Here is a 21,662-nt window from a genome sequence, read left to right as displayed (position 1 = left end):
TTTTCAATTAGATTTTAGAGCATGAGATACTTAGCATATTGTCAGGCCAGGCCCTGCAAATACTGTTCTGAGGTCATATAGCAATTTTAATTTACACAGAAGTTTCTTGTGCAGCATTTAGAAAGTTCAGATACTCAGAGCAGTGGCACATACGCAGACTATGTCCATTTATACAAGTATCATGGGATTGAATCTATCCTCATGAACTTTGCTTTCTAACCATACTGTCCAATACCATTGTTTCCCCTTCATTTAAGATACCTGACCGTTTTATCCCTACTTATGGAATGCTAAGTGAAAACAAAATAAAAATTCCTAGATCACGTTAATGCATCTAACAGGCTAAACCAGTTTTTTTTTTTTCTTTATCTTTAATTTAAAAAAAATATATATAAGTTTACTGTCAGCATAATTACTGATTGCATCCTTGTGATATAATTAATTGCAAGATCTTAATTTAAAAGTTACTGATCATATCTGCTCTCTGACTACACTAATCAGTAGAAAGTTGCTGTAAATAGCTGGAGAAAAAAAGACAAATTTAAAAAGCTGCTGCTTGACACTTCCAAGCATACAGTAGCAAAAAATTCTCATTCTTCTGAACATCACTTGCCTTCAGCTTCTATAAGCTGCCAGTTCAATTTAGTTTATAATGAAGTATTTTCCTCCACTAAATTTCATTTTACCCTTATGGATGTGTCTAACTGAGAGAAAAGATTTCAATATAGATGTGGAATGCTACCATAATGCAACATAATGATAAGAACAGATGCTGTATTATCAGCAGATCTTCAACACTGAATTTATTTGTCTGCAGAGCTTACTAAAAATTAAAGAACAAATATATTAGGTTCTAATACTGTCAGACACACAAACACATTTAAATGCATATCCCTTTCATGTTCTTCTCAACTTTTACTATTTACAAAAAAAATTGTTTTCCTGAAAGAGATTTGATCAGGCTAAAGACATGACAAACAGCACATGCTCATATCTCAACTTTGCCCTTTTCTCCAAAAGTAAGTAACTATACGCTGCAAAGAAAGTATTACATTTCTATCCTGAGGACAAGGAAAGGATCATTCTATATCTCCTTACAGTTTACAATAACATCAGCAAAAAAACCAAACCAAAACAAAAAAACCAACACAACTAAAAAAAACCCCACAAAACACAACCTTAGTTTAAATACCGTAAGTTATTAAGATACAACAACTAACACAACCCCACTTAATAAAGAAAACCCACACAGTGACACATTGAAAACCTAGAAAAATGGAAAAAATGAAGAGGGGGAAGAAAACCCCAAAAGTTTTTGAGTCAGAAAAAAACTCTTCCAAACTGCCCTCCCTGTCCTCACTGTATCTCTTGCTGACCACCTTTTCCTCTGCTTCCTGCAGAGCTTACAGCACTGAATTTGCAAAATCACAATTATTTCCATGGCAACAGCCTGCAATATCAAAACCAAAGGATTATAGCTTGACTGCAGAACAGGGTAAAGAAGCAGCTGGAGTGTGAGAAAGAAAATGCTTACACTGAAACATCTCAGTGAAAAGGCAGAAAGAGTAAGAAAAGGGCTGACAGATTTTACTGTGCAATCAAAACCTAGGTCAAATCCATGTCTAAGTACATTGAAATTGTGGCTACAGGAGTCTTAAAGCTCCAAGTCCAAATAAGCTCTGTCATAACTGCACTGCAAGGCAAACCTAATAGCTGTAATCATTACTAGTGTGCAGACTGTCACAAAGAGCTGATTTCATAGCCTGAAATGATTTCTAGACTAAAGCCTTTTTGCCAGACATTGTCTTTTGCAAGTACACCACATAGCACCAAGATGACTAACATGCAACTTGCCCCTCAGTAAAGCTGTCACAGATGGTAAGAGTCTCAGTAACTGTAACTGTTTACAGTTAGTAGCAGAAACAGCTATTTTTAACGACAAAGAGTCTTAAATTTCCTTGCATTTAGCACAGCCCACATTTACATCAAGCGCCATGAGCTGACAGCAGTAAAGCCATCTTATTAAGATTTCTGCAATGAACCGTACCATACGATTTCCAGGATCCCTGGAACTAACGTATACACTAGTTCTAGACCCAGCTAGCTAATATAGTCAAGCCAGGGTACAAGGGAACAGTGGAGAAGTTGAGTATCACTATGAATTTAGGTGCTGTCACTTGTGTAGAAAAAAAAAATCTTTTGATTTGTGTGCCTCTGGTATCAAGTCTCTGCAGAAAAAACATTGGATAGGGGAAAGATACTTCCATTATTCAAAAACGTGGATATTATGCAGATGATATCTGTTTGTACACACTATGTACCAGCAGGAGATTCCTTCAGAATCACATCTGTACAAACAGCTGCCATTCCATAAGCCAATATTCTTCAGAAAGATGCACATCTGCACAGGACTGAGGCATGTTCAGTCTGATGCATTTAAGCCATACCTCATTTACACAGACATCATGCTACCTGTATCACATCCACATCTCCAGGAGCAATAAGCATGGCGGTATACAGCACATCGTGCTTATCCAAGAGTTATTTTGTACTCTGTTGATCACAAAACACATCCCAGTGGAAAACAGAGTAAAACAGCAGTCCAACTTCTGACAGAAATGAAACCACAAAGCTTTTAATATCTGTAAGGGTTTCTGAAGTCCAGAATCAAGAAACGAGGACAGGGAACTGTAATTGAATTGTTACAACTAAATCTGTAGTTTCAGTTTGATTTTTGGGAATCAAACTGAAGCTACCACAGTCACAAAGAAATCCAAACCCATCCTGATCTTAAGACTATACAGGATCTGGGGACAGAACAAGACACCAAAGACTTACTTAAGTTGAACTTTCAGTACATGAGTGGAAAGTAGAAGTCTGAAGCACTACAGTAGCGTGTATATTCTGAAGGTGCATACTTCTGCATAGAATCCAGTACACAAAAAGTACAAGACTCTACAGAAAACGAACATTATATGACTAAGAAAAGCAGATGTGTAGAATACATTAAAATCTGAATTAGAAAAGTAGTAAGTCACTGTTTTCAGCCTCTCAGAAGGATAACAAGAGCTCCATCCTTCAGAGGTGAACACTGAGACAACAATCCAATACAATCAGAGATCCACCACAGCAAACTGCCTGTTCAGATGAAAATTGAAGAGTCCAATTAAAACCAGATGTTTGTGGATAATTATTAAACAGCTGTCTAACAGCCAGAAGCTTTCCTGCCTGTTGATGTACGCTTCACAACAATGTCCTCCACAGTGATGCAATGCAACAACCTCTGCCAGACTCCTTACTGTGCTAACGGGGCACTAAAATGCACTAAGGCTAAGCAAAGCTGAGACAGATGGAGCAGTATCAGAACAAGGAAAATTGGCCACGTGCGCACTGTTGTAGGTCAAATGCCAACGCCTGACACAGACAAGGATTCTTTGAGGAAAGGACAACTTGCCACAGCAGAAGCATGACGTGTGCCTGCTGGGAGAAGGACCTCTTTCTTAAAGCACCCCATCCATCTTTCCTCCTTTTCCTCACACTGGAGAGTAGTGCTACAAAGAGAACATTGTCAGACCTGGGCCAGCAGGCTGGCAAGGTGATGCCTCATGGCACCATGGCAACAGGTAGGCCTGAGTAAGGAGCTTGCAGGCAGAGGTACTGCTGGGAGAGAAAGTCCCACCTGAGTGCAGGCATATTTAAATCAGTCACAGTACCTGTAACCTACAGAGTAAAATAATGCAAAAGCCTGGGTAGATTGACTCTTTCTTGTGCCTGAAAGGGCTGAAGATTTTAGAAAACCATGGTAACAATCGCAACACAGGAGTCCTTTAGAAAGCAGGTATCTCCAGATAGCAGTGAAAAGCCCCAGAAGAGCTGCGTTAGAATTGCTGGTGAGTGGAAGGGAAGGGTGGCAATGCATTGCTTCCTGTAGTCCCAAGAGAAGCTTTTTCCTCCCCTGCTGCCCCCTGAAAGACACGTTGCCAAGCCAGCTCCATACATTGTTAGCTATCACCCGCAGTCCTTCACTGCAATCCACAAACAACAAAAAAGCAAAACAAAAATACAATCCACAGAACAAAAAGTACCAGCACCAGGTTGGGTACACAGAGGAAAAGGCTCTTCTCCTAACTTGCACTTCTGCTATTGCTTTGACATGTGCCAGAAGATGCTAAGAAAACAGACAACAAGCTGCAGTACGGACATAAGGAATTCAGAAAATCTTTCCTTCCTGACAAAGAGACACTTCTCCTAGTCACAATTTATGAAAAAAAATGACTGTGCTGCAAAATTCAGCATTAAATATATATACAGTTTATATGTTTCACCATATGGGTAAGTGAAAAAGCACGGAACATACCTGCAAAGACATGGACACAAGCATGTATCAATGTATCACAGGTAACAGCCAAAACACAAAATCAAAGAGATATGAAATGATGAAATAGGTCCCTGTCTCAGATCATGCATCTTCACGTTCACGATGCATTCAGGAAGCAGATACTGCCTAAAGCTCCAGTAAGAAAAAAAAAACAAAAATCCCAAACAAACGAGAAAGTCCAAAGGCATTTCGGTTAAAAAAAAAAATCCAATTAATTTTTTCTTTCATTCACTTATGAAACCTTATTTTGGACAGATTCCTTCTTGAGAGCTGATAGCATCAGTAATAAAACCTGGATAAAAATTCGTATCTGGAAATAAAAATAAATGGCAGGCAAACAAAGACTTAATACATGAGTAACACAGCATCTTGCCTTGTCTCAAATGTATCAGCTGGAAGCAAGGAAAAAATTAGACAAAAAATTAGACTGGAGTATCAGTACAGATTTCCTTCTGAACAAAAACCTATCCTACGTAGATGACTGCAAACAGAACAGGAGGATGCAGAAAACAGATGTTACACATAAAACATTACTGCTCAGTACTCATAAACAACTCCCACCCACTGGCCAGTCAGCATGTGCTATAAGATGCTTGGAACACTTGGCAAATCATTTCAGAGTTAAATCATGAATATTGACGCCCACAAGCAGAGATGTTTGGACTATTTGTCATGATTAATATTCTTTTTGCATTTAGGTTTATTTATTAGCTCACACTATATTTTCAAGATATTTCTCTTCCTTGGAAAACATCAGTAAGAGTTGGTCATGAACTAACCAAGGCATTTGCTTGGTTACAAATCACATTCTGCTCTTCGTACAGCTGACAGTTTTTCAAGGGGGGAAAAAAAAAAAAAAAAAAAAAAAAAGTCAAAACTGAAAGCATCTATAGTGAGAACATCACTCACACAAAGAATACCATTTGCTTGTGAAAATGACTATTCATGTAAAGGACTGCATTAATGCAGACACGAATCCATTTGCATGAATGCTTGCAAACAGTGAACAGCAGAGGTACAAGAACATGAATCAAACAGCTGTTCAGAATTCAAATTTATGTTTGCAATACATGTTTCTGTGTATTTGGCAGCTCTAATAACAAGCACCAGTTATCAGAGGTAGGCTCTGATAATTTCACAAGTACAATCTGTAAAAATTAAAAACACACAGCGGGATAATTCCACTTAGAGACCACTGTGTAGGCACAGGAAATACCATTAGTATAATCTTATTCATGAGTTGGTGCTTACAGCAGGGGTCAGTTACACAGGACATAAACTAGGAAAAGGCTTTGCTTGCTTCAGACTAGTTAAACCTACAGCACTAAGTAAATCCTATAGGAATATGGCTGTGCAATTCAACCTGGGGAATCTGTTCCAAAACTGCAAGCTAAATCCTGCCAAGCCTGCTCTTTGCAGGGTTTCTGTACCGTCGCTTCAGAGAACTCCTGATTTCACACTTGAGCACTAATCCACGAATCTTCCAGACTGCCTACACATTGTTGCATGCTCCACTGTACACTCAAACTAGCTCCACCGGCAATGAACTTAGAATGCCAAAGGGATGCTGGCATATGCTCACTCTCCTGTCTACGTTGTACGGATGTAACAATGTGTGGCAGTTCTGTACCCCTTTGTTCTGTACAGCATCTCACAAACACCTGCACATACCAAGCATGCAAATATCCTCCATTCATCACCCCAATACAAAATGTTCATATACAGCAGCATTAAAGCAACCTTCTGATGTCTGAGTTCAACAGCTACACGAAATACACGCAGTTCTGCAAACAAGAAAATTCTAGGCTAGCTCTCCCTGGGCCTCTTCTCAGCATGCTCCCTGAAGAGCGAAAAGAGATGAGTAAAAAGCAGTGCTAATTCAACCAGACATCCAGGAACTCTGCATTCAGCTGCAGGGTACGACCTGGCAGAAGAGGATTCAGAGGCACTCAACAAGAGAGAAAGCTTTCCCATGTAGATGAGATTTGCCCATAGAAGCTGTACACTCTGACACTGTTTCACTCGTAACTGTTTTCTAAGTGAGTTGTTGCATCAAAAGCCATTTCCAACAGAGCAAGAGACACATAAAGGGTACTGAGCCCTACAGGCAAACAGATTCAAGAGAAAGTCAAGCTGCAGCTGGGCCACAAATTCAGGCTCATGACACCTAACCTTCAGATCTATGTCACCTAAGAGAATGTTAGCTGGGTCTATCATGGGATCCCCACCGAAGTTTTCAGGTAGTACCACCAAAGATCTGAAGAAACTTTCAAACTCCTATCTGGGCTCCCAGAAAAGGCTTATTACTTTTTAGACTGCTCTACTGAAGGAGAGGGTGTGGCATTGCTCGGGCTATGAGGCATCAGTCATCCATAAAATTGCAATGTGAAAGAAAGAACCAGATACTGCCGTAGGTCCTACTGACTTCTACACCCTCACCACCAGCTATTTTTCCAACTTGCTGCCTGATTACAAGTTCTTCAGCAATCCTCCCCCACGCATGTACTTCCTTCTCAGGTCTGTGACCACAGCTAATGAGGTTCTCTCATTTCCATGCCACTGGTGAGTTCCAGCAGCAGCTGACTGGGAATACTGGATAGAACATGCATATCTTTAGTTCAAGTAGTACGTGAATCATGAGGGAACTTCAGAACTAGTGACTACACACAGCAGTTTTACCCAATATCTTTCATATTGTCATTATTAAGTAGGTATTTTTAGCCAGCAAAATCCAAATCCATCTGCAGCAGTAGCGTTTCCAAGGAGACAGAATCATTTAAATATATGTGGAACTAGATCTTTGTTTTTATCAACTCCTCGCTGTTACCAGAACTGGTTTGAGTTAAACTTCTCATTTTGGGAAAAGAAAAAGCGGAGAGAGTGTGACTGGAAAAAATAAACTTAGAACTTAGTAATAAACTTAAACTTAGTAATTCAACATTTTCCTTGTCGATTCAGATATATACCCACTGCTTACAAATAAAAAACAATCGGATGCAGTTCATCTGTTTTTCAGTCATTCTTATTTATCCGTGTTCACACTGCAATAATACATATAGAAACAGCTTCTCAGTTATTTAGAATCATTTTGTAGATCACTACAGCATATTGATTTTTTGGATTGTTTATTTAGCAAACTTACATCAGGCTCCATTCTAGAAATGGCTAGAAGATGCTGGCAGCTGGCAAGGTATGTAAATAACTGGGTAAAGGACAGAGCTTCTTCCACTCCTCTTTAGTGCACAGCAAGAATTTTGTTGGCTTTTTCCAGCTTTTCTTTAATAAAATCACTTGAAGACTTTTAGGTCTTTTCTAAGTGAATTCACTCTGAATGAACAGAACAAAACTGAATACATGTATTTACTGATTTTAACCTCTGAAATCTAGTAAAGCTCAACTGCAGTATTCCAGCGAAATCTAGCTTTACAAACATATAACCACATAGACTCAAACCAAGCAGAAAGCTTCTAGTCCTTTCTCTTATTTCAGTTGTATATACACGGCCTATGACAACAACATATCCCCCTTACTGTATTTCTAGTGGGGTGGAAAGATGAACAATTAAGTCATTAAAAACTAGTTAATGAAATAACCCTCCCAGTTCTTCCGTCAAATGATTAATCTATAATACTGTATTTTAAGATACAGACAAGTGTCACACAAATTAACAACTGCCTAAGGAGCAATCACTCCATACAATTTAAAAATGAACCCCTTCAATAAAAGAGTAAATATAGAAAGTTGCTTAAAAAAATAGGTGTTTCTCAGTACATTATCATTAACTTCAAGAAATGTCAGGAAAAAAAAGTCATGTTGGAAATATATTGTGGTTACTGGAATACTTGCAGTAGCTTCTTTAAGATAATTATGAGATTACATACAGCAAAAGCACAGTTATCTAAAATAAATGAATTCCATGAATTCCCACTGTAGTGGTAAGTCCATCACTAATGTGAAATAATGTAAATAATTGTTTGCTTTAAAAACAAAAAAGATACACATTGGCAACAATTTATAAACACAATTCATTTATGTCAATAAAGATTTCTGCTTCAAACAATCATAATGAGGTCCTGTAGTATTACAGCTATTTGCTACACGTAACACATGCAAAACTGAGTCAGGAGGGAGCTGACACATTTAAATCCTCCCCTCGTACAGAAAACTCTGTTGTTTCCAAATTCTTCAGTGGGACCAAGACCTCCTTCTGTAATTGTAAACCCTCACATAACATACCTCAATGGATAAGCCTGTTTTCTGCACTAGGTTATTTACTGTACTAATAATTATTATTTTACTATTTACTCTTCACCATCCCAAATTTCTGTTATCTAAATGCTGCTGCTAACATATGAAGTCTGTAGAATGATTTTCATACAGTTAATTAAATTTGGTGTGCAGCTGCAATAGATAAATCTTGTAATACTGATCTTGTATGTGTAATTTAATTATATGTATTTTTATGAAATAATTTTTTGATTGAATTATAAACCACAAATTTTAAACACAAAAATAAAGCAAAAATAAATGAAAGAAACATCACTCTTTTCAGATGTACCGACACTGTTTTGCTGCTGGTAGCATACGCTGTATTTTCAACAGTAGCTCCACCACACAAAAGATCTCTCATCCTATAGCCTAATGAACAACTTGCATCACTGACTACACCATCACACGAGCAAGTTCTCAAATAGCATCAGGGATGCCTAGGATTCCCCTATGGATTACAATTAATTTGAAATGTCCTAGAAAGCAGAAGTAATAAAGACACTGCTTCAAATTCACTAACGAGAAACAAACGGTAAGATTGTTGCACATGCATGTTTGTTAGCCATGAAATATTGTGGCAAGGATCAAGAACAGCTGCTCAATACAGTATTTTTTCTCCCTTACCTGTACACTGGTTTTCTGTGTTTCAGCTGAGTACAGACTGAAAGGTTTACTCCTCCTTTTTTCTATCCATCAAATAGCAGTCATCCAATAACTGAAGTCATCCTGGCATCCTCTGGAACATGCTCTCTCCTCTCTCCCCTGTTTCCCGCTCCCCACCCCCATCTGCATCCCAGCAAAATGGGAAAACAGCAAGAAAAACACACACAAAAAAGCGTATCTGAAAAATAGGTCTAATAAGCTACTTAGTAATCAGTGAGGACACACTGTACTGAAAGGTAATGATGAAATTTAAAGACAAGGGAAAAAAAATAGACATCTCTATTAATAACCTTCAGTTCCTCTAGTGAATAGCAATTCTCCCCTCCAGCTCCTTTCTCTAAGGAAAAACAAGCAACCAGCTGTAGGAATACTTAGTGCCTATATACATTCTTTGATACTGACTCAGCTCTCCAGATTGTCAGTGAAGAGTGCTGCTGTGCTTTTGAGAAATTCTGTGATTATCCAAGTAACAATGCTGCTTTTACACAAAGCAAGATTCTGAAATCTCAATGCAAATTACAATTCAGAGATTGATGACGGTAATTTCCTACTACTCTCCAACTCTGTAAAGCAATACCAACTGCACAGACTAAAAATAACACTATGGTTTTGAGATATGCAGCATCAGAAGTTCTGAGGCCAAAATAATAGAGGGCGGGGAGATTTTCTGTGGCTTTAATTTCTACCAAATTGTAGCTGTACTTCCGCCATTTTAGTGTCCCTGAGCATCAGCTAAATACATTTTCTTTCTGCTTGGGACCGTATTTATAAAATATCTAAAAAGAGAACAATTGCTACTAACATCTTCCTTGAAGCTTTATCTATATAAAACTCTACCTATATAAGCTGTGCTTATGCATCTTTATTACTTATTTCATAAGTAATCACAAGATACCCTGAGTTGGAAGAGACCTAGAAGGCTCATTGACGCCAACTCCAATAACACAAATCTAATGCCAAAAGCCAGTCTCTAGGTGATTTTTGTCCACGCAAAATTTTCTAAATAAATAGGAATTCATATGCAAAAAATGAGTTGAACAATTTTCAATTTTTTGTGCCTCCCTTCCATTACCAAGTCTACTTGCAGCCTCCTAAATTCATGATGAAAAAGCATTTTTCAAGAAAAATTGCAAAGAGAATTTTGATTTTCTACATATTCAAATAAATCAGGTATCAGTTGAAGACATGAGCATTAAGTTCATTTCATTTGAGTTTAAAATCAAAATCACGAATGAAACTTTACTGCCACATCAAAGTACCTGCGTTCTAGGATTTCCCTTTGAAATCAAAATACTAAGAAGCAGAAGCTGGAAAATACCTTTCTGTTTACAACCTTCTATTTGCTGCCACAGATTTTCATTTAAATTAACTGTGAATTCCTTTAAATAAGAGCATCCATCTTCACTGAATTATTGATCTTTAACTGTAGTGAGACCATATGAATTAGCATAGACCCACTATACAGTGATAGCAGTAAAAAAAAAAAAAAAAAAAAAAACTGGAAAAACTAGCTGTTTGCCACATCATAACAAACTGCCAGTGGATTCTGTGCATAGCACTCAGATTCTTTATGACACCTACAAGCAAATTAGCTCAATTTAACAAAAAACTTTACCTCAATGCCTAGAAATAAATCTTGGGAACACTGAGGAAAGTGTGAAGAGACATTTTGTCTGAAAAGCAACTAGCTGGAAGATACCTCGAACTTTACTTTCTTTGTTATCTGCACAGATAAGCTTAGGGTGAAGCTTTGGTGCTCAACTCTTCTAGTGGCTTAGCTGCTGAGAGAGATGCAGGGAGATAGACAATTGCAGACTCATAACTGGTTTTAATATAAGACTTTCCAATGTGGATGCAAGGTGCTTTGTTGTTCCAACCCTGAAGTACTACTATTACTAAGACAGAAATGGACAGTACACACAAACAAGTCCGGATTTCTTGCAAGTGCCTGCCAAGCAATATGGGAGTTATTAACAAATCCAACCAAACAAAACTCAGCCTTTAAAACAGTCCCAGACTGAAGCAACTACTTAAGACAGAATTAGAAAAGAAACTGCAAGTGGCCTTGCTCTAAAAAAAAAAAAAAGAAAAAAAAAAGAAAAAAAAAAGGTTATAATTACATAGGCTGTTGTTTCCCCCACACTTTACAAGACAGGTACATGCGAACCTCCTCAGCAGAGCGGCGTTCGTGCAATCTATCTATCCTGCATTTGGTAGTTTCTTCTATTTCCTACTTAACATTCAGATAGACCTTGTGAGATTTGCCCTGTTTTGCACATCAAAAATAAAGCCATTTGCTTGATAAATGTGTTTTAGACATATGAAATGCAATTCTATTTGTATGTCTTGCTCTGAGCAAGCTCTCTGGTTGTGGGGGGTTTGGATACGCACAAGGAGAAGTTACAGGCAGTACAGTTGGTGGCCTGTAGCACAAAAGAAAAAGAGCACAAAGTGGTCTACCATGGGCCTGAGCATCCTTTGCCAGGAAGCTGCCTTTAAATGAAGCCTCTTGCCCTCGGCTATGCCCAAGCTATGCTACAACCATCCAACAGCCATGCAGTACCCAATCACGTGTCCTCACCAGGCTGCCAGCCCCACACTGTGCTGAGGCTCTGGGTGCCCGGCCTACCGCCCTCTGAGCGCTGCCTTCCAGTCCCTTTGGAGCTGCCTGCCACCCCGGCCATGATGGCTGAATCAGGCTGACCGCATCCACTGCCAGAATCTTCAAAGCCTTCACTAACTTTTGCAGCTCTGAATAACTATCACCACACTAATTAGTTGCATATATGCAGAGACGGAATAAAGGAAAGTGAGTCCTTTTTGAACCAAGATCTGTACCCAGTTCGTGCTATGACTCGAGTAATTAACGAGGGGGTTTATAACCATTCAGCCATTTCAGCTTTTTTGAACTTTTTCCACCTCTCCAGAACTACTACACTGCACAAAAAAAAAGCTTCATTAGGAAACAGACTCCCACAAAGGTTTTACTTCTCTTTTTCCTCACCAACTCTGTTGCTACTAAAATATTTGCTTCCACACTTTTTGGCTTTACGAAAACTCAAGCTTCTTTTAGCAATCCCTTTATGGAGGGGTGACATCTTGAAGGATAACCTCCTTTATGACGCGGAAAGAAAAAAGTTTCAGAGAAAAAAATTAGGAAGCGTATATAAATTACATCGCTGCTTTACTATATAATGGTGTTAACAAAGTAAATTAAAAGAGATGGTGGAAAACAAAAAAACCCTACACAAATAAAAGCCTCATTTATCGTAATGCTTTAGACATCTCTGATTATAAATGTGAACTGACACAGCTTAGTAATTAGAATCACAAACAAATCTCCTGTATTTCATAACAACCTGATTCTTTCTGGAATATTCTTTCTCAGACTCTGTCTTTAGCAGAGCTAATTGTTCCACTCTCTTCCCTCTGTAGGCTCTATCAGTAACCCCATTTTCCTTCTCTTTAGGCCTTTATGCTTTTCTTTATTAAAAAAGATTTTCAGCTGTTCTGTTTCATCTAGTAAAACATTTTTTTTCCTCTTTCTGCTTTATTCTATCCCATATCTAGTCCATGCCTCCTTAGTGCACATGCCAATTTCCTTCCTAGAGCCATGAAGGATTTACTTATCTAAAGACAGAGCAGTTAAAATTCTTTAAAGATAAATCAATAGTGAAAACCACAACAATGTTTGACATCAAAGAAGATGGTTTGCTAAGCTCTGCAGCCAGTTTTTCATTAGTGGTCCTTACTTCATACATACATCCAAAGCAAGCCAAGACAGTTTTCTTTCTGCGATCTGGCATAGGATGTGCTGCATTTCTCTGTTCTCATATTTAAAATGCTGGGCAGCACATTGCACACCAGTTTGGTTTCTTCTGAAATGCAAACCTTTTGCAGGTAGAAGAGAAAGAGAAGAGGTGGCCAGAGAAAAAAGGTACATTGGAGAAATGATTAAGGGTATCACCTCTTTTTATTTCCACTTGATGATCCACACAGGCAGTAATAAAGCAGGTGACTCCCAGCAGCCACCTCAGGTTATGTAACTTTTTGATAGTTAATCACGCAGTCTTTCTTTAGAAACTAATTACTGTATATCTCTTCTGTAAAGTATGAGAGCAGCTCAGATACACTGTTTAATGAAGACACAAATGGAGCCTGATATTTGGAGAAAGCCAGATATTTGAGTCTCTGCAATCTGTTCATCAGGATTAGGCATTTGCTTAAGAAAAATGGTGGCCGCTACCTGAGTCAGGAGCGGTAGAGTCATCAGCTCACCTAGACATGCAGAAGCAGTCATGTCTCCAACAGCATAATAGCTGTCCTAAAAGACTGTTATGATGACATCAGACAACACACAAGTGGTCTAGAAATAAAAATCTTACTCATCATTCTACTAGCAAGATTCCTGGAAGATACTCCACGTGCTACATACTAGATTTATTAAATGTCCTGAGAGGAGAGAGACTTTGTAACACTTTGATTCTCAGTGCCCTACATCCCACCAGTCTGTCATGACTGGAATGTGTGGTTTGAAATACAGGCCAAGAGCTCTGCCCACACTCCAGATATCCATGGGTTCCCAGGCACTTGCATGCAGGCTCTATCCTTCCTTAGGAATTTTGTTTTTTGCAGTCAGATCATTAAAAATGAACATACATACATAATACCATCCCTTCTTTCCCCCTCCCTTCCTCCCCCCCCCCCCCCCCCCCCAAAAAAAAAAATAATAAAAAAATCCAAACCAAATCAAAACACACCACTCCAGGAAAAATGCATCTGCTGCTATGAACTGATAGTAGCAGGGTTAGGAGAGGCTCCTGAAAACTGTGTGTGTGTGCTGCCACTCTGGGAGATGCAGTCAAGTAATTTGAACAGCAGTGCAGAAAGATCTGTCAACAGAACAGCAAAGGGCATCACGCCTAGAGGAAGCTAAGAAAGCCCAGCACAGAGCATTCCTTTGGTGTCGCAGATGATGCAGTCAAGGACAGACAACTACTGTCAGTGCCTGGATGAAAAATATGCTGTGTAACTGAAGTCCAAAATGACCAAGAACCTGCCTACAGTAAAAAATGGCTCACATGGCTGTGAACCAGGAGTTGCACCAATGGCCTACATGGTTTAGAACAGAAAAAGGTCCAATCTCTCAAAAGATAGAGGACAAAAAAATAAAAACAAACAACAACCTTGTAAAAAGGTCTGCTCTCTTTTTCAACTCCCTCGTGCAATAAACACTAGATTTGAGAAGGGGGAAAAGAGAGACAGTCATTACCATCCAGTTGATGTACATCTGAGAAGCTGCGGGGGTGGAAAGGAAGGTGGATCTGGTATTTCCTCTTTCTTATAGACTGGGATCAGCTGTTGCTGAATCCCATTATTACTACAGAAAGCCATATTCAGCTTATCCAGGATGCTTCACAAACCAACCAATTTCCTTCCTACCAGGCAAAACATTTTCTGCTGACACCTCTGAATTAGAATTTCTGGATTCCAAGTTCTGACTTCTTTAAATCCAGAACAGATTGCCAACTCCCCTTTCTTTTTGCAAAATAATCATTCTAGAAAAGTAGCTATTACAATGAGCAAAGAGCGCCTCTGTAGCTCCCAGGAACATCTGAAATCTAAGCAGACACTTGCAGGCAAATCCTTGAAAAAAGATGGGCTAAGCACTGCAAGGCAGTAACACAACTATCAGAATTTCACAGCCACTGTTGATTCCCTGCAGCAACTCAGAACCCACCAACAATAAGGAATGTCCCAGTATGGTCCCAGGAAGAGTGAACACCAACATAAGAAAAACAAGAAAGTGAAGTGTGCACTACATCTGACTCATCAGTGTGCACTCAGTGCTTGCTGCCTGGAAAAATTCTGCTTGGTCAAAAGAACCGGAACCCAATTATGTTCTGCTATAGAATGCAGGCCACATTGCTCACATTTCCCTAAATTGAAACTGCATCCACTGCAAGGAAATTGCTCGTGATTTATGACTGACAGCAAATGGAGAATTGAGGTTTCTTTCTCAAAATTGGTGGACAGATGCCATCATCTACTAGCTTTAGAAATCACCAAGGCATGTAGGATTTCAGCAATCCAAGTTTTAAATAGTGAGAGGCTACCACGTAGAACATGTGCGAATCTCTGAACAAACTAGAACTCTGAAATCAGAAATATCACCACATGAAAACGCAGCAGACATACAAGTTATATTGGCTTAAATGCCCTACTGTCTGCACTTACAAAAGCCTGAAGGGATGACTGCTCAGGCTGGAGAAGCAACCAGATAATTACTGGCGATGCACACCAAAAACACATTGCCCTGTAGTTCAAGAATCTGCACAGCTTCAAGAAATAACAGGATTATTTTACATTCAGGCAATTTTTCTTTTTAATAGAACCTAGAAGACCATGCCATCCCCAGAGCAGCTCTGCCTAACAGCATTAGTTCCAGTTTAAAAGAGTAAGAAACCAAGCCTGTTTTAGATGAGGATGCTAAAGAGTGGCCACACGGGTCAGTGGATCTGACACTTGACAACATATTACTTAAGGTGGAATTTTAAAAGGGCTGTAAAAACTATTCTAAGATGGTGAGAACAAAAAAAAAAAAAAAGAAGGAATACACCGCTTGCTGGTCAGTGCAGCTGAAACGTGATATAGTCCTTTCCTCCATTTTAAGAGAAACAGTACCGCAGACTCTGTTACAAAATGCAAGGTTTTCTTTAACCCTCATTAAGTAAACTCAAAACAAATTCTCCTTTGCTCTTAAAAAATAAAGCCTGTGTAAGAAGTCCAGAAAGCTCCATGAAAATAGTGCCAAGCAAGAACAAATCTCATGGCAAAATTGACAAATACATCTAAGGCAGACTAGGTTTCACCTTACAGAAACACAAGCTGCATTAACTTCAACTTCTCAGACTCCCACCCACTTACCAATATCTATCCTTCCATCAACCTAGCAGTGCAGTCATCTGCCTTCAGAGAAATCCAAAGCGGTACAGACAAACAACATAACAGAGAAAAAAGGTAAGTAAAGAACTTTTGCACAAGAGCATGCATGTATTCCCACTAATTCATCTGCAACTATCTTATAAAGCAGCTTTCTAGCACAGAAATTATTTCCAGTCCCAACCATTCATATACCAACAACTAAGACAGGTAAATTCTCCCCAGATTCAGAAATCTACTCCTCAGAACAAGTAACAGCAAACAAGCCAATCCTGAAACATTAACTTTTAAAAGCAAGTTTATTTTAAACCGTAATCTAGACTTCATGGCTGAAAGATAAAATTAAGCACTCCTCAACAAGTTTATCATTTTGTTTGTTTTAAACTAATCTACATTTTACTCTGAAAAAAAAAAAAAAAGAAAAACTAACACTTTTCAGATATAGCAGCTCTGCTGATAAGCATGCCACTACCAGAGCATGGAAGACAAAAGCTGAGGTACTATCCTTTTTGGAAGGAGTACAGACAGACTGATATTAAGAAGGTCACTGACAGCTAGGTCAGAGAGGGATACCACTGTTTTATCTTTTATTTTTTTGGCTGTGACAGATGCACTGTGACATCTGACTTAGTCACCACTACTGAGTATCTGAAAGATTACCTTATTTTATGGTTTACTCTGATTTCTTCTTTATTTATATATCTCTACTAGTGCACCAACTTGACGAAACCTTTAAGCTCATTCCGAGTCAAGCCAGTTGTGACCTTGCTGGCAATTACGCAAATACATGCTCAAAAAAAAAAAAAAAAAAGATGGAAATGCTCGCATGTGCCTCCAGCTGCCAGGAAATGTTCCATCTTTTATTAATAATTACTTCAATACATTCCAAAGACCACCTGTACTTGTAAAATATAAGATCCTTCACGTCATCTTAGGACCACAGATCAGGTATTTTATAGACAAAAGTACAGTATCAGTGTAATATCTCTATTTCTGTCACAGGATCAAATACCCTATCCACACCAAAGTTTATCCAGCAAGGAAAATTGCACCTCCACGTATAGATTTGCAAAAGAGTTCTAGAAGAGGATGAAAGAGGATTCTAGTCTGTTTCCAAAATGTTATATCAGCCCTGCAAACAACAAAGCCTGCTCAGCTATCCCTTTGTGCAGCTGAATGACTCAATAACTAGGTTTGAGTGCTATGCCCCTTTTTGTCTGGTTTCACCTAGGAGAAACTGCCTTCTCCAAATTATTTCATATTATGGCACACTTCTGGAAAATGCAGGTATAGACCTGAGCATTTTCAGACTGAGGAAAGAACAGTAACCAAGTCTCGCTTCCTTAGGAAGAGTTCTCCATTACAATACATGCACCTTCTTTGTAAAAGAGAAAACCCTATCACACTAAAAGTCTACCCACAGAAAGATGGATCAGAGCTGTGGATTCTCATTGTACCTGCTGCCCATACACAAGAAATTCAGTCATATTACTCTGCTAGTACTCCCATTTTAGCCATGTAGAAGACACAACGTAATACAGGATGAGTGAGCTTTAAATATTACTTTAAAGGTTAGAGCAGTACAGAACCATCAAACTGGTTTCCTGAGCTGCAAATGCCTTATCAGCCACCTCCAGGGCAGCACCTGCCCTTCCAGAAAGGCTTTCCTCAACCACAAACTTCACAGGAAACATACCAAGAAAACATCACAGCTGGCAATGAAAAGCAGGACAGCAGAAAGCAAGCATCGGTTATTCTAACCAAATTACTCAAGATGCATCAAACAAGGGACAATAAAACATCACTAAGCACACACATCTATTTTCAGACTGATAAACTTCTGAAAAAGCCCAGAAGAATACCAAAGCTGTCATCAGAAACTAAAAAATCAGTAATCCTCATGCACAAATTCTTAAGCCTTAGCTAGGAATAATTATTAAGACAGCGGCAGAATCTGCTCTATTCTGCATCCTTGTGAATTGGCAATAATTCTGGTGAAGTTAATGAGCAATTGATGGTGGAGAATGGGCTTTTGTTCAGTGTTTGGAGACACAAAGTAGAAGAATCATATGCAGCGACAAGTCACTCGGAGTCTCCCATACTTAGAGCTCAGATGCATTTATATTCAGTATGTCTGTATAAGGGAGAAGCATATGTTAGACAAACGTCTATTTTAATCTCCACAAACTTACCAGTGTGCCTGTTATGGGCCTCCTTGCACAAGCCAAAACAGAGTTTGTCTCAAAAATCGGGCTAGGAAGACAGCTGGCCCAGCAGAAAGGGATGTAGCACACAACTCTCATTATACAAGATAACCAGAGGGCAGCTGCCGTGGGAAAAATATGCCTTTGTGTCCCATGATCAGATAGAAAGTATCTGAGAGTTAAGTGCCATGCTGTCACTGAGTCAACATAGATGACACCAACGATACTTCTCATTTACAGCTACAACAAGAGGGAAATGCTGAAGGTCAGCCCAGGAACGCTCACATCGCGCTCCTGTTACACACTGATACAGCAGTAACAGAGTGTTAAGCACTAATGAAAAATGTGTTTATAAGCAAACAAACTGCAATTTGTCAGTAACTTCCCCAGGTGCCAGAGAGCAGTGCTAAAGAAGGCCTCCCCTCTAAACAGATTACAAAGAAGAGGGCAATGGATTAAAATTTAATAGAATTTGAGTATGAACCAGAAGATACTGCAAAGTCATTTCAAACTTCTGCCAAAGCTGAATGCTTTCACGTACAAGATGAAAACAACGTTTCACAGCAAGGTAAAGTTTTAGATGAACACTTGTTACTCGTGCAGCTTAAAAAATAAAAATAGAAAATCTCTAATCGTGCGTCACTACAACAAGGCTAAGAACAAGGTTAAATATTCTGAACTGTAATCTGTTTAAAAATCAATCTAATATCGAGGTGCAAGTAATGCAATCATTAAAAGATACTTTAATAAACACAGTATTTCACTCTAATCATAGAGTATGGCAAGAGAGTAAGTTCATTTTCTTACATAAAAACAAGCAATTTTAGCTATGTTTGTGGCGTTTTTCTTCCACTTTCATCAGCATTTGCAGACTTGATCTTCTACAGCCCTTTAGGGAAAGAGAGTTTTGAAAATAAGTGAATGTGTTCAAGCTGCAGATCACACATGCATCCTTGTGAAAATGGTGATTTTCCCATACCTTCTCAGGGACTTTAGTCAGAAGCAGATGCTGAAATAGTACTGAGTTGAGTGTTTCATCAGTAATATTCCAGATACTGGCAAGAAAGCTAGATGGATCAGTCAACACATACACTACTGAAAGCCTTTAAATTACCTTTATTTAGCACAAAGTATGATTTTGTTTTAAACAAGCATTTTTATCGGACTGCTTCTAAAAGAGGATTGAATTAATTCCTCTTGACTTGTAGCTGTTGCTATAATGTAAGCCACGCTACATTCTAAGGGCACAAGTAGTAATTCCCTTCAGAAGCACTCTTCACAAGGGAAGTGCCAACAGCAAGCTTCTCAGAGAAGCCATCAGCTCGGTGCGATCATGCAGTGACACCTAGCGAGTACTTGCAGTTAGGGAAAGCTGCTCCTCCTTGTCTAATTGCCGGAGCAGGACAAATGTCACCAATTTATTTATGCCAACAAGATGCTTCACGTACTATGTTTTCCTTCTAATTAGAGACCTTAAGATGTGTGGTATTTATTGTACAAGAGCATGAAAACGCTCATAGAAAAATGTTTCCATCCCCATAAAGCGGTCACTACCTCATTGCTTCCCGCCCACCAGGACAGCCTGGTGAGGAGCACACAGCACAGTAACAAAGCCAAGGCACACGCTCTCACTGATGGCACACGTCTGGGAATCTCCTTCACTGCTCAGGACTCCGCAGTGACTCCCCACAGCAAATGGTTTTGTTTCCATTACGCAGCAGATGGTGACAGAGATGATCTGAAAAGCCCGTAAATGTGAACAGCAGAGATGGCAGCTGGAGGATTTATAGCCAAGAACGACCCAGGGTGTCACTGCCCTGCCTCCAGTGTGCCCCAGGAGATGCAGCTGCTGGCTGCATGGCCTCCGCACCCAGGGCTCCACAGTCACCGGCCACACAGCCTCAACACGTACAATGGAAAAGATCTGAGACCACAACTCACAGCTCCTCTTATTTGTTAACTGCATTTAAGGGATGCCCTCTCCCAAACTTCAAGCATTTCTCAAGCCTAATGCCCAAGCAATCACCTTCTCTTGCAAAAGTCCACAAATTGTGAAGGACTCCAATGCCTGGTATGACGAGCAAAACCAGGCAGACAGATCTCACAATAAGCTTTCACATTCACACAAATGAGCTGAGGTGGGGAGCAGTGGCAGAGATGGTATGCAATGCACTGCCAGATGCTACTTGTCACCACACACAGCTGCACACTCATTGCCATAATTTGTACATTTCAGATCTGTCTGAAACCCCAGATGAAGATGCCCATACACCAAGCAAAGCATCTGAACGATACACTTTTGCAGGCTAGGAACTGTTGTTCAACATCAGTGCTCTGCTGATTTAAAAGTTTTTCTTTGTGAGAAGGATAGCACAGAGAGCCAAGCTACATGCCTCTACCTCATTTAATCTACCTCCTAGAAAGGAAAAAGAAGAAAAACTCAGCACTTTTGGGGCAGCTCAAGCTTCACTTGTAAAACCCGGGATCATCTCACGCTTCAATGCACCCGTGTAGCACCAGCAAGAGCTTTTCTACAGATGGATGTTTGGGTGAAGTTATTGCCCAAACACTGGGTTGCTGTTCTCCTTACAACAAAACAAAAACCACACACAGCTGGACAAGCAGCTTTGGCTGCAAAGTTCAAAGCAGCACAGCTCCATTGCCATGGTTCCATAAAAACCCTGCATGCCTGGTGATGGAGGCAAGGAGAGACTGTGGACTCCCAGCACAGACCATGTAAAAAACAGCTGGTCTCTGGGAACAGGCTTTGCTGCTAATGCATTCTGAGATTGCCTTTCAGACTCACAAAGACCTCACAAAGACCTGTAGTATTCAGAGGATTTTACAACACAATTACCTAGTTTGCACACGCACTAGTTTGCACCCTCTGCTTCCTTCAATAACCACATCATTCCTATTTTCTTCTTCATCATTTACCAAAAGGGGAGGGGAAAGGATCACAAGAGATGTGTGGGGAGCCCAATGAGTTAGAAATGGATCCTTTTTTGGAACAAGTTCTCAAAAAAAAGAAATGGGAAACAACCCCAATTGTGAGGGAAGATGTAACTGTGAGCAAGTCACCAAAGAATTTATCAGACTCCTTGACAGACTCTATCACTGTGAAACCCTGGGAGTGTGGAGTGTAAGACAGAGAGCAAATGGTATCTGTTTGTGTCTAGGGGTAAAAAGGAGGTTCTGTTTGTAGG

General features: G+C 39.5%; 1 protein-coding gene across 5 annotated transcripts in view; it reads right to left on the bottom strand.

The window, feature by feature from the left end:
- The window catches only part of CSRNP3 (cysteine and serine rich nuclear protein 3), an 83,975-nt gene that overhangs the window by 58,352 nt on the left and 3,961 nt on the right, over positions 1 to 21,662 (bottom strand). The gene's annotated exons all lie outside the window — the stretch shown is intronic.

The sequence above is a fragment of the Tympanuchus pallidicinctus genome, unplaced genomic scaffold (genome assembly GCF_026119805.1).
Source record: "Tympanuchus pallidicinctus isolate F22 unplaced genomic scaffold, pur_lepc_1.0 scaffold15, whole genome shotgun sequence".
Classification (NCBI taxonomy): Eukaryota; Metazoa; Chordata; class Aves; order Galliformes; family Phasianidae; genus Tympanuchus; species Tympanuchus pallidicinctus.
This window is presented reverse-complemented; position numbering and strand designations above follow the sequence as displayed.